The 15,225-nt window shown below is 39.4% G+C and overlaps 1 protein-coding gene across 15 annotated transcripts in view; it reads left to right on the top strand.

Annotated features, from left to right (window-relative positions):
• The window catches only part of BBX (BBX high mobility group box domain containing), a 215,088-nt gene that overhangs the window by 30,829 nt on the left and 169,034 nt on the right, over positions 1-15,225 (top strand). Inside the window, exon 1 of one of the 15 annotated variants that reach the window (XM_061628130.1) lies at positions 13,564-13,584. The exons of the other annotated variants lie outside the window; for them this stretch is intronic. The gene's annotated coding sequence lies outside the window, so the exon portion shown is untranslated. Of the gene's footprint in view, positions 1-13,563; positions 13,585-15,225 lie in introns of those variants that run through there. 15 annotated transcript variants of the gene reach the window in all.

Below are 15,225 nucleotides of genomic sequence, written 5' to 3'. Positions count from 1 at the left end.
TTGGTCTAGACTCCTGACGGCATTGCTCTTAGCTCTTGGTCTAGACTCCTGACGGCATTGCTCTTAGCTTCTTCAGCACTCTCAAACTCCCTCACCACATTAAGGTGTGCATCCTAAAGGGGTTTAAAAACATATTAAGAAGCAATTCCAACACAGACTCACACTGGGATAAAGGCTTGTTGAGAGAGGAAGGTCTTCAATAGGTGCCGAAAAGGTAACAGAGATGGCACTCAGGTCCTGCTTGCAGGTTTCCCATGGGCATTTGGTTGGCCGCTGTGAGAACAGGCTGCTAGAGAAGATAGGCCACCCGCCTGATCCTGCAATTTCTTCTTATGTTCTTAAGCCAAAACTTACTTCAGCACTAGCAATGCAGCCATATCCTCCATCGTGCCTAAGGGCAGCAATGTAGTTTAGGGAATGCAGGGTAGGCCATGTAGCACCCACATCTCTGAAACAACTCACTGCTGCTCAGTTGCCACTCCACCTGGTGCCTACCCAGTTATACAAATGGTGCAATGCAGCAGCAGCATGCTCATGTGCACTTCCAATACCTGCTGGAATACAATACATATATCAAAGAATTAAAATGTGTTGTTGCTGCCCTAGCTGCCCTCCAAGGACTTCAGGGTGGCATGCATACATTGTCCCCTCTTTTAGCCACAACCCTGTGAGGCTGAGAGATAATGATTAGGCTAAGGTCACCTGGTAACCTTTGTGTCCAATCAACCTAGGTCTCCCAGGTTTTAAGCCTAGCACCTTAACCAAGGTTCCTTTTTAAAAAAAAGTTAACTAAAATAATGGAATTACTGTATGTGATACAGTATTTTAACGGCAAACAAAAAGAGAGATGTTCCTTCTGATAAATAATTACAGGAACTCAAGTTTACATCAAGTCATCCTCAGCACAGGTTAACTTCATTAATTTTGAGGGAAACTTCAGACGTTACTTAACTAGTGATTTTACAAATGTGTATCTGTTCTTGATTAACAGAAACTAAATGCAGTGTTCTGTCAAATATGGCTTATAAGTGTTATCTTAAGTATGAATACCAACTTAAAAGTCTACGTTAAATTTTACCTTTGTAGTCCCTTTAGTACCGATCCCTATATATATGTATATATGTGTGTGTGTGTGTGTGTGTGTGTGTATATATATATATATTATTTTCTGTATTTTAATTGTATTTTATGTATTGTAATTTATTTTAATGTTTTTGTGATTTTACTGCTTACAGTTTTATTATGTACATGTCTGATTTTATTTTTGTAAGCCGCCCTGAGTGCCCTATTATATGGTAGGAGGGCGGGATAGAAATATTTTAAGTAAATAAAATAAATAAAAGCAGTAGTTGCTGTGCTCTTGAAGCACACGTACAACATTATTGACAGACAAGCTGTTCCTTCTAGGATTGAGCTCCCTCAGGAAAAAATGCTACTGCCTGAAGCATGGAGGGAGGCTAGACCTTTTTAACATTTATATTACTGATAGTACTGTATATGTGTAGAAAGCAAAGCAGGAGGAAGCCAAGCTCACCCAGTGGGAGAAAATAAATAAATGTGCAACTGCTATTTTTAGGTACATTTGGATGCGTCCTAGGTGAAGAAAATATGGTACTCTCTGAACAGATGCCAAATTATCATAAATTTCCAAATTTCAAAGTGGACTTAAAGAGCAATTTATTGGCAAACAGACATAGATAACTAAATGCACAAGAAAATATCCATATAACGTAATAAGACTTCTACATTTGTGAAATCACAGCATTGCTCCACATAGCATAATTTTGGTAATGTTTTCTTCTGCACTGATTGCAGCGTAATCCAATTTCAAATCTGTTGGCTTTGGAAAAACTGAATACCTTCCAGCTTAGTATGCATGATTTTCACAGAAGGTACTGAGAAGGAAACTGAGCAGAGCCAGAAACCTTTGAAATGCATTTTGCATGATACAAAATGTGGAGGTAGTGCTGTAGTTCCATAGTTTGGTCCATAAAGGATCTAAAGTTGAATTTGAATCTTAAAGATCTCCATTGCTGGAGCTACTAGACTGCCACCCTTCTCCAAAAACTTCCCCTGGCGCAGTGAGACACTTCATCTTTTTAGCTTGGATGAGCTTTTTTAGATTTAAGAGGCCCAGTTCTTCTGAATTTTGCATAATACAAGCAAAAAATAGACATTTTTTCCTGGTTATTAGGGTAGCTGGCCTATGTATGTACCAGATTTCATCTTTATTTTGGCACCTTGAAAATGTTCATGCTATCTAGGTAGCTAATATTGAAGGTTATGGCACATTGGAAGCTTAGGCTATGTTGTACCACACAGTAGCCTTGTGCTAATGCAGGAGAATTTTTTCATCACTGACTTGTTCCCAATTACCCAGTCTTAAAAAGAGGCCATCCAGTAGATCTCAGGACCTGAATAAAGCTTGTAGAGCAACATAATCACCCAGTACTGAAAATAAGATCAGAACAGGGTTTGCCATGGTTTTGAGAATCATGGACACTCCAGTAAGACATGTTTAACAGTCAGGGGAACACTGCATGTTATGCACATGGTGGAGCCACAACTACCAAGAATGAGGCAGTCATTTTTTTTTTAAAGTCCTAATAATGATCTGCTTTTTTAACTGACTAATTGATTAGCTGGTTCTATTTGAATACATTTGCATATTACCAGCATCTCAGTATTGGTTTGTTTTTTAAATACTGAAGGAAATGCATGGCAATTGCATAATCACTAAAAGCTGCCACTTCTGTTAGAAGGAAAGGCGTTTTATATTTCTTTTTAAATTATTTATTACAGAAATTTATTAGCATCAATGTAGCATTAAAAACAAGTGTGTGTGCTCTTAACTCACAGCCCCACCATTTAAATTTTTGCTCTCATATGTTAAAATGGGAATGATCCACTATAGCTTTATAGTACAATTCTAATCATGCCTAAGAAAGGTCTGTTGGATTTAATAGGATTTACTCTCAGGAAAGTGGGGTTAGGATTGCAGCATTACCTAGTTAACCTAGGGATTAAGGTTGAAACGCTATGCTCACTTACTTGGGATTTAGTTCTGAGTAAACCAAACCTACATAAGATTGCATTGTCAACTAATAGGCAAATCCTTTGCATACTTACTCGGAATAACTTCTGTTGAGCTTGGTGGAACACCTAATGTAGGATTATAGCCTCAAGCAAAATGATGGAATAGACCCAGGACTATTTCTACTTTACATTAACCATGATTAAAGTGGTCTGTTGGTTATGACAGAACTTAGTCATAATTAACTATAGTTGGCTAAGGGCCACAGTATATGAATGTATGTGTGTGGATTTTTTTTAACTGTTATGCTGAATAATCAATTAACTGGTTCAGATGTTTAGTACTATGCAAACAAGTGTCTTTAGGTATCATTTTTCTTTTCCACTCCCTCTCTTTCCCTACAATTTATTCTCGTAGTTAACAGGTTCTTGGCAAATCTGTTTTCCATTTTTCCCAAACTGGGCAAAAAGTAGTTTAAGTAAATCTTACTTTCCCTACAAACCAGGCTTGCAAACCAGTGACCCTGTGGTATGCTAAAGTATAGTTTGCCTAGTTTATATATAACTGTAGTTTACTGAGAATACAGAACTCTGGGTGCACAAAGTGAGGAGGTAGAAAGGAGCATATAGGCACAACTTTTGTTCTCACAGTGTCAAATCGTGGTTTGCCATTATGCCTGAACCATCCCACTGAGTTTGGTGACACAGTTCCAAGAAAAAAATGATAATTATTCTTATGTACAGATTTTAAATATATGCACATTTTAAAGTAGTCTATATGTGCCTCAAAATTAGTATTGTAGCGGTGGGAGAGAAATCCGATTCAGTTCACATTTCAAGCCAAATTTATCAAATTCACACTTTTTAAAATAATATGAGAACTGAAACATGCTCCTCCTTTAAAATTCTTGGTTATCTGAATTTTGTGATCAGTTCTCCAACTAAACAAGGTCAAGTTCAAGGTTCTAGTTTTGATGTACAAAGCCCTATACAGGTTGGGACCAGGATACCTGAAAAACCATCTTATCCCTCATATACCCAGTTGATCACTGCGCTCTGCAGGTGAGGGCCTCCTGCAGATACCATCTTATCAAGAGGTCCGTTCCGCACAACATAGGAAACAGACCTTTAGTGTGGCGGCACCTACCCTGTGGAACTCCCTACCCTTAAATATTAGACAGGCGTCATTTCTGTTCTTTTCAGACCTTATTGAAGACCTTCCTTTTTCAACAAGCCTTTTAAGCTGAGACCTTATCCCAGCCTGCATCTATGTTGGAATTGCTTTTTAATATGGTTTTAAACCTTTTTTTAAAAAACAATGTTTTTTAACCTTTTTTTTAAAACAATATGTTTTTAACCTTTTTTAAAAAAAAGTCTTCAAAGCTTTTAAAAGTGTGTTTAAAGTTGTTTTGTTTTAATGTATTTTAATGTCTGTTTTTACGATGTTTTAAAGTGTTTTAGTGCTTTTGTTTGCTGCCCTGGGCTCCTGCTGGAAGAAGGGTGGAATATAAAATAAATAAATAATGTTTACAAAATACATATATTAGGGGGAAATGTGCATCAAAATAAATATACTAGTCAAAATAGCATACAGAATTGATTATATTAGGAGAAATTGCTTGCAAAAACACGTACATTAGTCAGAACTGCATACAAAAGTGTTTAATAGGAGAAAGTCACACTAAAATGCTGAAGAATTTTCATGAGGATTTCAAAAATTATAATTTGCAAATGGCTGCAGAACTGAATTTAAGATTGAAAAAAGGAGAAATGAGAGAACCAAAACTGACAGATCTTTCCATCCCTATTGTTTTGATTTGTGGAGTTGAATTGGTATCCAAAGTAAGATTCTTGCAGAGAGTCACACTATGGTAGGGAAAAAAATCTAATGTAAATGGTAAATGGTAAATGGTAAGCCAGTTAAACAGATACAACTTCCTAGTATCAACTTATCAAGAGACAAAATGTGGGGAGACATTAAGATTCCCATCTTAATGTCCTTAAATATACATGGAAAATCTCATTGACGTTAATGGGCTTAAACACATCGAAAGTGCAGGGTTGCATCTTGATTGAATAATTGATAATTATCAATCTCCTGTACAAGTGTTCACTGAGGGAGAGAAAATGTCATGCCATTGAGAGCAGATCTTTGGTTAATATCTAAGAACCAGATGAAACTTGAAGGGTTTTTTTGCAAGTTGCAATAATATGCATGGCAATAGCCTGGTTCATACTTCACATTAACGCATAAGTTAAATCAAACTATGATTCAATGTGATCAACGCTGGTGTGCTGGTACACACTGCTCAAAAGTTAACACAATAGTCCTCCCCTCCTTTTGCTGCGACCATGCCATGGATGAAACAAACCAGAATCTGGCTTGTCATGTCATGCAAGCCTGGGCTTATGGGTTTTCCCCATCAAACAAATCACAAGCACTAAGCCAGAAATGAACCTTGGTTACTGCTCATAGTTTGTCTAAAAAGAGAAAAAAACAGAAACAGAGGTTTGGAAAACATGACAAACCAGACTCTGGTTGTTTTTTTGGTCTGGTGTGGCAGCATCAAGACCAGGAGGAGAGTGCTGTGGAAACTTTAGAGCAGCATGCACCAGAAGTCTTTGCTTTAAACTGTGGTTTAATGTGACATGCAAACTGCACAAATGTGTAATTTGAGGATCTATTATTTTGTTCTTATTCCTTGACATAATGGTATTGCTCAAACAAAGAACCATATCTTAAAATTGTTACATTAGGTGTGTTAATTGGGGTTTTGTTACATATATCGTGTTGCCTTCTTTATGTTTAAGGATGTTTTCATGTCCACAAGAATATTGAATCTAGATATGCACACATTTCTTGATACAAAAGTGACAAAGAAAGTTGAATGTGTTGTGAACTGCAGTTTGTCTTACAAAATGTTACTTCTTTAGTGCAACTGATAGGAATTGAAAATAACACAATACTGCTTTCATTTAAAATTCTATTTGACATGATATGGCCTTCAGAGCATAAGTAAAATGTGTGAACTGGTAGCTGTTGTTTTCCTTTAGTACGTATATTCCATTTAAATACTTTCAAGGATAATTACATATTTAATTCTTATTTATGCAAGTACCTAATGAAGGAACTTCTATGCTGGGTGTCACTAGTGGTTTACCCAGTCCAGTATCCTGTCCAGAACAGCAGCAAGTACTAAATGCTCCAGAGAAAGAAACTAGGGCAGTTAGGAAATGACTCATGCCCTCTTGTTCACTTCCAGCTTCTAGCAATCGGATGTTTGGGGATACCTTGAGAAAGAGCATGCCTGATGGATGATAGCTATTTGTGTCTCCCAGGAATTTGTCTCATTCCTTCCTTGGATCTCAGTTATGTTTTTTTCATCGTGATGCCCCTGAGCAATGAGTTCCACACGTTAATTTGTACATTTACAAAAGTACTTCTGTTTCCTTTGCACCTGCTACTTTTTTTATTTCGTTAATCCTTCTAGAATCGGATCTATTTAGTATTTACTGCTATTATTATTAAGATACCTTGATGTTTTAATTTTTAAAACGCTTGTATAGAAGCTCTTGCATAGGCCTATTAATATAGTGCTACTAGGGGGAAAAAGAGAAGAGCAACAAACATATTAATTGGGGAAGAATTGCACAATGTGCTTAAAATAAAAGGGTACTCTGGATTAATCAGTGGCATATTTTATCTTTCAAAATATTTTGTAAAATATATTGTACGTACTCATCTAGTGTCTCACAGTGAACTATCATTACTACTGTCATTTTTAATAAGAAGGGACCACTAATAAAGTGTAACATCATAGCGTATTGTAAACTACCAATGAGTTTGGAGCTTCTTCACTAGAGCATTTGTGTAACACAAACTTTTATGGGTAAGGTGGGTTATACATCTGCATAAATAGATGCAAAATACTGTTATGTTAACTGTCCTTTCTTCTTAACCTGTGTTTTCCTGGATGACTAAACACTATGGGCTACTGCTGGGAGGAAGGGCAGGATATAAATCAAATAATAAATATGTTGAAAACTCTCAGAGTGGGGTGGATCCCACTGTTCATCTTTTTATATATGGCCATTATCTTAAGGGGCATTCTTTATTTCAAAGAGTTGTCTCCTGTCTCAAAGTGCTGCTTATAGAAAACAATGGATTCTCCTTATGGTAGAAGATGACTGCTACAGAGGACTCCCTTACAGACATCTCAGTTCCAATTGTCCCTTATACTCCATATTTTGATACAGTAGAAAACCAAATTTATTGTACAGTGTTTTTATGAAAGCTGTGGTCATTGATGGGAAAGGGAGAATGAATAAATTATTACAATAACAAAGGAGATAAAGGAATGACGTACTTTGGTATTTAAAGAATGCTAACTGACTTGCTATCTAATGGGTTTGACACCTACATTCAAATATTACCAATTCTTTCAATGACTTTGAAGATCCCAATCCATAGACCTGTGTTTGCAGCAGAAGCATTGTATGTGCATATCTACGAATAGAACACCTACCAGTCCAGGACAGCAGAGAGTCTGGCTGATTTCCCACTCTGATGTAATTATTAGATTCATTGTGGTTCAGGCATTTGCCTGAATGCACAAAGGGTTAACTGGGTGTGGGATGCACGCAAACCTTTCCCTTAGAGTCCCCTTGCATATAGGCTGCTCTTCAGATCTTTGCACAATTTTGTGTTTCCTCTACCCAGTTTGTGGTGATTTCCCTTGCCACCACTTAAGAACAATATACACAGCATGCAGTGTTCAGTACATTCTTCCCTAAGTCTATGAAGAGGTTTGGGGAGGGAGGGCTAAAAGGGGAGGAGGGGAAGGGAAAGATCCTTTGCGTGAACTGCTTTTCACTTTCATGGATATTACAAATGGTCTCCAATTAATTATTAAATGCAGACCGCAAACCTCCAGAATTTTATGTGGGCATGTTATCCATAAGCATACAAGCGATTACATGTTGTTTTTCTCTTTCATATGGCATATTCATCTATTAGCATCTTCTGGGTTACCAAGTAGTCTCTTCTAGAGAATGTATTAGTGTAGCATTTTAAAAAAGGAATCAATGTAATGTTTAGTATGCCAAAGACTTGATTTCCCATCAAAAGATGCTTTTAATGTGATTTTTGCATGGGAACTACTACTACTACTACTACCACTACTACTACTACCACCACCACCTGTCCTTCACTCAGAGGTCTTAGTAAAACAGTTACAACAGTTTTAAATGTATCATTAAAAACAATTAAAACAACCTAAAATCATAACATCACCAAAAATTAGTGCATTTGTGTTCAAATTAAGTAGCTTTTAATTCATGACCTACATTCACCTAGAGTCAATGTTTAAATTGCTGTATTAGGGTTGTTTGGAATCATAAATGCATTTTAGCTCTTTCATCAAAAGTATTGTGTTAATTGTTATATTATTTTTCAGCAGTAATGAATCCAGTAACAGAACTGGTTCACCTGGTCACCTGCTTACCTTTTTAGGTGTAGATTCTGCAATATTTGACAGTGAAGATGGAACTGGGGATAGTAATAAAAATAAGTGTTGTGGCTAGAGCGTGAACTCTTAGAAAATCATATGATTTTCATATGACTAGTTACATGGCTATGCATTATCAGATTTTATCCTAAAATAGTTATGTGAGAAGCAAGCCTGATGGAATTTGGATAACCATTCCTCCGCTGCCGTTGGTTCTGTTAAATTCAAACAAGAATAGCAGGATGGTTGTGTAGATAGATAAGGCTTCAAATTGCTTTGTGCATTTAAAAGTATGTATGTTGTTAATATCCTTTATATATATAACTAATGCATATGGGACAGAAATAGAAAATTAGTACAGTTTTGAAATAAGAGGTTGGTCACCATCAGCATTTAAAAAATGTAAATGTACTGCCTTCAAGTTGATTCTGACTTATGGCGACCCTATCAGTAGGGTTTTCATGAGGCTTAGAGGCAGTGACTGACCCAAGGTCACCCAGTGAGCTTCATGGCTGTGTGGGGATTCAAACCCTGGTCTCCCAGGTCGTAGTCCAACACCTTAACCACTACACCACTATCTTGTCACTTTTAATAGTCATTCATTGGCGATCACTCGTGGCCCAGTAAGATTGTCTTTCAACGTAAGGTCTTTAACAGTGGGTCCGTAAGTGTCTGGGGAGGCCAATTCTGGATCCACACAGCCTCTCACAGTGAGGACATAGGTTTCCAGATGGAAGATGGTTGCGATGAGGGTTTGTTTGACGTGCCTTCTGTTTAGCTTGTTTGTCCCGTCCACCCTGTATTCATGCTTCTTCAACGTCCACAGCACCTTTGATAATAGCTGACCTCCATTTGGGACGTTCATGGGCCAAGACTTCCCAGTTGTCGATGACCATGTTACATTTTTTTAGATTCGCTTTAAAAACATCTTTAAACCTCTTTTGCTGTCCACTGATGTTCTGTTTTCCATCCTTAAGTTTGGGAGTAAAGTAGCTGCTTTGGAAGACGGTGATTAGGCATTCAAATAACATGGCCGGTCCAGCAAAGTTGATGTTGAAGGATCATTGTTTCAACACTGGTAGTCTATCTGTCTTCCCAAGTAATTTGCAGAATATTCCGGAGGCAGCGTCGGTGGAATCTTTCAAGAAGTTGGGAGTGGCGTTTATAAATGGTCCGTGTTTCACAGGCATACAGTAAAGTCGGTAGTACAATGGCTTTGTAAATAAGCATTTTGGTCTCTCTGTGAATATCTCAATCCTCGAACACTTTACGCTTCATTCGGGAGAATGTAAAGCCTATCTGTATGGGTATTGTAAACATCAATCCACCAGGCGTATGTGATGCAGGAAATCCGGAGTTAAGCCTCTCCTTGAAGATCTCCAGAGAGGGATAGGTCCCTTCTGACAAGTAGTACCATTGTGAACCAGGTCTTACTGTTACGTTCTTACTCTCCTTATGTTCAGCTGCTATCTATCCTTCTATAACTAGGTCTGTTAGATCTAGTCCTGTTTTTCTGAGCTAAAGAGAACAGGTCATTGCCCCCTTCTGTATGAGAGCACTTGAAGAGCCCTATCATATCCTCTCTCAACCTGGGCCAAGCAAACCCAATTCCATCAGCCTTTTCCTCATAAAGCTTGTTTTCCAGACCCTTGGCCTTTTTTGTTGTCTTCTTCTGAACCCATTTCTGTTTGTCTACATCCTTCTAAAAGGGCAGTATGAAAAACTATACTCCAGGTGAAATTATTTTATTTATTTATTTATTTATTAAATTTATTAGTCACCCATCTGGCTGGCTGACCAGCCACTCTGGGCGACGTACAAAATAAAAATATACAATTACATTAAAACATTAAAAATCTCAACAATAATAATAAAACCTAACCCACCCCAAAAGCCTGTCTGAAGAGCCAGGTCTTCAAGGCCCAGCGGACGCTCATCATAGAGGGGGCATAGCAGAGATCATTTGGGAGGGAATTCCACAAAGTGGGGGCCACAATTGAAAAAGCCCTCTCCCTATCTCTCACCAGTCTAGCTGTTTTAACTGGTGGGATAGAGAGAAGGCCTTTTGAGGCTGATCTTGTTGAGTGGCATCCCTGATGATGTTAGAGGCGCTCCTTCAGATAGACTGGGCCGAAACCGTATAGGGTTTTAAAGGTCAGAACCAACACCTTGAATTGGGCCCGGAAAACAACCGGTAACCAGTGCAACTCCTTCAGCACTGGAGTGATGTGATCTCGCCGGCGGCTGCCTTTAATCAAGTGAGCCGCCACATTCTGTACCAGTTGCAGCTTCCGGACCATTTTCATGGGTAACTCCACGTAGAGCGCATTACAATAGTCTAGGCGACAGGAGACCAGGGCATGTACCACAGATGGGAGCAGATGGTTGGGAAGGTAGGGGTGCAGCCTCCATATCAGATGGAGTTGATACAGCGCTGCCCGGCTCACAGCCGAGACCTGAGCCTCCATGGACAGCTGGGAGTCAAGAATGACCCCCAGGCTGTGGACCTGGTCTTTCAGGGGCAATTGTACCCCATTGAGCACCAGGTCAACATCCCCCAACCTTCCCTTGTCTCCCACAAACAGTACCTCGGTTTTGTCAGGGTTCAGCTTCAGCTTATTCCTTCCCATCCAGCCACTCACCGACTCCAGGCACTTGGACAGGGTTTCTACAGCCAACCCTGGTGAAGGTTTGAATGAGAGATAGAGCTGCGTGTCATCAGCACACTGGTGACACTGCAGCCCAAATCTTCTGATGATAGCCCCCAGTGGCTTTATATAGATGTTGAACAGCATCGGGGAGAGGATGGAGCCCTGTGGCACCCCACAAGTGAGAGGCCAATGATCTGAAACCTCATCCCCCAGTGCCACTCTCTGGTACCTATCAGACAGGAAGGAACAGAACAGTGCCCCCTATGCCTAACCTCTTCAGGCGGTCCAGAAGAATACCGTGGTCAATGGTATCAAAAGCCGCTGAGACATCCAGGAGGACAAGGAAGGTGCATTTGCCCCTATCCAATGCCCTCCTCATATCATCCACCAAGGTGACCAAGGCCGTTTCAGTCCCATGTCCAGTCCTGAAGCCTGATTGAAATGGATCCAGATAATCTGCTTCCTCCAAATCCACTTGCAACTGCTTCGTCACCACCCGCTCAACCGCCTTGCCCAGGAATGGCAGATTTGAGACTGGGTAAAAGTTGTTCAGATCTTGGGGATCCAAGGAGGGCTTCTTTAGAATTGGTTTTATTACTGCCTCCTTGAGAGCTGATGGCACTACTCCCTCTTCCTGGGATGTATTTACCACCATCTTGATCCCCTTGCCCAGTCTGTCCTTGTAGCTCATAATGAGCCACGATGGGCAAGGGTCGAGTAAGCAGGTGGTTGGCTTTAAGGTTGAAAGCACCTTGTCCACTTCATCAGAAGGAAGAAGCTGGAACCGATCCCACACCACCAGACCACTACTGGCTGCCTCTGGCTCGCTCACTGTGTCCACAGCGCACAGAAAAGCACTCTTAATCTGATCGATTTTCTCCGTAAAGTGCTTTGCAAACTCATCACAGGAGGCCTTAGCATGTTCCATCGGTTCCGGGGCAACTGGACCGACCAGGCTATGGACCACTTGGAACATCCTCCTGGGACAGCACTCTGAGGATGCAATAGAGGCAGCATAAAAATCCTTTTTTGCTGCCCTCATCGCTACATGGTAGGCTGCCGCAGCTGCTCTAACCCATGTCCAATCAGTGTCAGAGTGAGATTTCCGCCACCAGCGCTCTAGCCATCTCACCTCCCGCCTCAGAGTTCGCAACCGTGGAGTATACCACGGTGCTGTCTGAGCTCTATTCAGGGGGAGAGGGCGTTCAGAAACTGCTAGTGCAGAATAAAGTGAAACTGTTAGATTGAAAACTATGGTTCAATTAATGCAGCCTAAAAAAATCGTATTAGTATTTTTTGAAGCCAGATCATACTGGTGGCTCATGTTCAGGTTATGACTGAATACAATTCCAAGATTCTTTTTACACATACTGGTGCATTGATTTTCTTCTTGTTTAATGTTTGTACTGCTCTTCTGTGTTGCCATGCTATGAAATTTTAAATGTGCAGTTAGAATCAGAAATGTTCATATTGTTTTTCAAAATGATTGCGAGTTCATTGTTGAAAAAGCTTGAGAAAATTGTATTCAGAAACCCTGCCAAATTATTTTTATAACATTTATGCATGCATGTGTGGCATCAAAATTGTGAAATACACCTACTAGTGTATAACACAGAAGATCTTTCATATTTGTCTTCTGGATAATTGTGGTGTCTTGGATCCAGAATGAAAGGACTTCTGATTGCAGAAGGGCTGGTGAAGGAAGAGGAGAGACAGTTTTTGACAACTCCCCCTTCCACCACCTCCTACGGTGTTTTGGAAGATTCTTAACTCTTTCGAGCAGATATTCAGGGGCATGCGAGAAATCTCTCAAACAAATCTCCTCCTTGCTGCTTTCCATGAGCACGGAATAAGATCTCTAGGTCCAGCCCAATGATTTCAAGATCACTTGGAATGTGTGTGTGTGAGACAGAGACAGAGACAGAGATGTTCTCTGGAATCTAACAAGTGTCAATAGCCAAAGTAGTTTGCATTGAATTCAGTGGCTTTTACTCCAGCATAAATGGATGTAGCCTTGAATGTTTATAATACTACAATATATTCCATGTACCACATTATATATCCAGAAGTTTGATTATACTTCAATTACCTTATAAAAAATCAATTGTAGTACAAAAATTGATGCAATTATTATACCCCTCCTCCCTCCCTCTCCCCCTCTCTGTTTTTGAGATTCAAAATCTGTGAATGAGTGCTCTGATGTTTTACTATTCCTGCCAAATACGGCTTCTGTTATGCTATGACCTTAGCCTTCATTTAATAAATCAGACTGATATAAACATTTACTACTAAAAATGGTTTATCCCATTTGTTGTGGTGGTAGTTATCCATCATTGGGCACTGTCCTTCAGAAAGTTCTTCTCTGCAACATCTCACTGACTCTAATCAAAATGGTAAGTCATTTTGATATTTGTTTGTTTAATGGATGAATCAGCGATGTGTAGAGCAGGGGTAGCCATGATGCCCTCCAGATGTTGTGGATTGAAACTCTCATCAGCTTTAACTTGCATGGCCATGGTCAGGGATAATAAGAGTTGCAGTCCAACAATATCGGAAGGTCTCTATCTTGGGTGCCCCTCCTATAGAAAGATAAGGGTCATTTCAGATACTATGTTTTAGTGTGACCCCTATTGTACATGCTAAAAATATGTTTATGTTACAAAACCTATTTTTTGAAATGCATGTATGAAACACATGCACACTCCTGGAAATTTTTGATGGGCTCTGACAACCTGCAAGATAAACCAATATAGGAAAACACATGTTTTCTTGATATACTATATAAAGTGACTCTAAGATTGGTGAGTTATTAAGTATGAGGAACCAATTAGTTATCTGGGACCCTGTTTTAAATATATCTTGGGAAGATCTTGCTGTCAGCAAGGGATAGCACTTTTTCTGTTGTGGCACCCACCATAAAAAGTGTCTTCTCAAGTGAGGTCTTCAGGTCTCATGACTATACTTCTTAAGGCGGTTGGTGAAGGCCTAGCCTTTTAAAAAGGTTTTGGGTTAATTGTGTACACTTGCTGGGTCTTTCCATACTACTTTTGTGTTGCTAGAAGTTGTTAAACTGGTTTGAATTTTCTCCTTTGTTTTAGGGATTTTGTTGTTATGTGCCTTCAAGTCGATTACAACTTATGGTGACCCTATGCATCAGTGACCTCCAATAGCATTTGTTATGAACCACCCTGTTCAGATCTTATAAGTTCAAATCTTGTAAGTTCAAGTTATGGAATCAATCCATCTCTTGGTCTTCCTCTTTTTCTACTCTCTTCTGTTTTCCCCAGCATTATTGTCTTTTCTAGTGAATCATGCCTTCTCATTATGTGTCCAAAGTATGATAACCTCAGTTTCATCAGTTTAGCTTCTAGTGACAGTTCTGGTTTAATTTGTTCTAACACCCAATTATTTGTCTTTTTCGCAGTCCATGGTATGCACAAAGCGCTCCTCCAACACCACATTTCAAATGAGTTGATTTTTCTCTTACTCACTTTTTTCACTGTCCAACTTTCACATCCATATATAGAGATCGGGAATACCAGAGTGATCCTGACTTGAGTGTTCAGTGATACATCTTTGCATTTGAGGACCTTTTCTAGTTCTCTCATAGCTGCCCTCCCCAGTCCTAGCCTTCTTCTGATTTCTTGACGATTGTCTCCATTTTGGTTAACGACTGTGCCAAAGTATTGATAATCCTTGAAAAGTTCAATGTCCTCATTGTCAACTTTAAAGTTACGTAAATGTGGTGTTGGAGGAGACCTTTGCGCATACCATGGACTGCGAAAAAGACAAATAATTCCTCTTTCAACAAGCCTTTTAAGTTAAAAAAGCTTTAAGAACATCTTTAAAAAAGGGTTAAAAACATACTGTTTTTTAAAAAAAACATATTAAAAGCAATTCCAGCACAGACGCAGACTGAGATAGGTCCCAACTTAAAAGGCTTGTTGAAAGAGGAAAGTCTTGAAAAGGCACCGAAAAGATAGCAGAGATGGGCGGGCGCCTGCCTAATATTCAAGGGGAGGGAATTCCACAGG

Source organism: Rhineura floridana, chromosome 5 (assembly GCF_030035675.1).
Source record: "Rhineura floridana isolate rRhiFlo1 chromosome 5, rRhiFlo1.hap2, whole genome shotgun sequence".
NCBI classification, from domain to species: Eukaryota; Metazoa; Chordata; class Lepidosauria; order Squamata; family Rhineuridae; genus Rhineura; species Rhineura floridana.
This window is presented reverse-complemented; position numbering and strand designations above follow the sequence as displayed.